Here is a 1925-nt window from a genome sequence, read left to right on the forward strand (position 1 = left end):
GATGGGCATCCTCTCAATTTCCCAATTCTTTGCCGCCACAAAAATAGCAGCTATAAATATGTTTTGTATATACAGGTCCTTTTCCTTTGACCTTGATCTCTTTGGGATATCGATCCAGTAGCAGCTCTTTAAAAAGCAAGATATATTCTCTAGAGAGGGAGTCAAAGTAGGAGGCAACTCTGAGGAGTATGAGCTCTGGGGGTCAGGAAGAGAGCCAGTAATGAAAGAACCCAGCCTTTGAGAAGGAATTGTCCCTTACCCTCAAGGGTAGGGCAAATGTTTCTCCTCACCTCCATCAGTCATAGGATATGCAAACATATACACATTTATATGTATATATGTGTGTATATGTGTACACACACACACACATATATATGTATATACATATATATATATGTTTAAAACTCTTACCTTCTACCTTAGAATTGATATAATTATCAGTTCCAAGACAGAAGAATGGTAAGGGATAGGTAATTGGGGTCAAATGACTTTTCCTGGGTCACACAGCTAGGAAGTGTCTGAGGCCGGATTCGAATCCAAGATCTCATTTCCAGCCTTGGCTTTTTATCCACTAAGTCAACTAGCTACCCCTCAGCCATAGCATATTGTAGCAGAGATGCTCACCCATTAGAAAATATGACACCTAATAGGGAGTAAGCATGAGCCTGAAGGAACAGCTTCGTGGGTTGAGAGAATAAGCCTTGGTTGTTGGAGGTTGAACAAGGGCTGGAACCAGCCATGCTAACACTCTCTCAACTTTGCCATGATATTTCAGTTACTTTTTCTCTCTACCCCTGTGGCACCCTTCTCCCTCTAATGATTACCTCCCCAAATCTTCATTTCAAGGAAAAGTCTAGACCAGCTATTCTTTATTCTGACTGCCCTAGAGCATGAACTTTCCCTCCTTTCTCTAGCCTCTAATCTCCCTTTTCTAAATTTTTCCCAATTGTCTGCACATAGTAAGTGCTTAATAAAAACTTCTCTTGGAGATGAACAGGCCTAGGAAACCAATGGAACAATATGCATAGGAAAGATGATGCATTAGGGGAGCAGGGTAAGGAGAGCATATCCCACTCCTCCTATTATCATGCTGTATGTTTGTGGGAGGGTATGCTTTAGACCAGGTTTATGGTGGGAGTGGAGGGAGGAGGAGGTTAACTATTATTTTTATAATGCTATCTCAGCAAATGCTTTTGGCTTTGAGCTACTTGTGTCTAGTAGCTGATTATTACACTGATTATTAGAGGTGAATTATCATTTTAGAAGTGCAGACCCAGAGTTCTTTGAAGCTAGGAGGAGAGTTGTCTCCTTTGGGATTCAATCCATGAATGCTATTTGTGGGATATTTGTAAAGGGAGTACTCTAATGTTACTCCATATATCCAGCCCCTAGTCCCTTTCCTGAAGACAGTTTGTGGTGCAATGGATAGAGAGCACTGGGCCTGAGTCAGGAAGAACTGGCATTTGTGTTAGACATTAACTAGCTGTGTGTCCTTGGGCAATAGTCTTAATTTCTCTCTGACTCAGTTACAATTGTAAATTGGGGATAATAATAGCATCTGTCTCCCAGAGTTGTTGTAAAGATCAAATGAGATATTATTTGTAAAGTGCTTAGCATAGTGCCTGGTACATTAATAGAAGCTTAATAAAGCAATCTTTTCCTTTCTTCTTTCCTTCTCTCCTCTCTTTTTTCCTCCTTCCCTCCCTTGCTTCCTTCTTTCCTCCCTCCTCTCCCTCCCTCCCTCCTTCCTTTCTTCCTTCTTCCCTCCCCCCTTCCTTCCTCCCTTCCTCCCTCCCACTTTTCTCCCTCCCACCTTCCTTCTTCCTTCCTTCCTTCCTCCCTTCCTCCCTCCCACTTTTCTCCATCCCACCTTCCTTCTTCTTTCTTCCTTCCTTCCTTCCTCCCTTCCTCCCTTCCTTCCTTCC

Source organism: Gracilinanus agilis, chromosome 1, assembly GCF_016433145.1.
Source record: "Gracilinanus agilis isolate LMUSP501 chromosome 1, AgileGrace, whole genome shotgun sequence".
NCBI classification, from domain to species: domain Eukaryota; kingdom Metazoa; phylum Chordata; class Mammalia; order Didelphimorphia; family Didelphidae; genus Gracilinanus; species Gracilinanus agilis.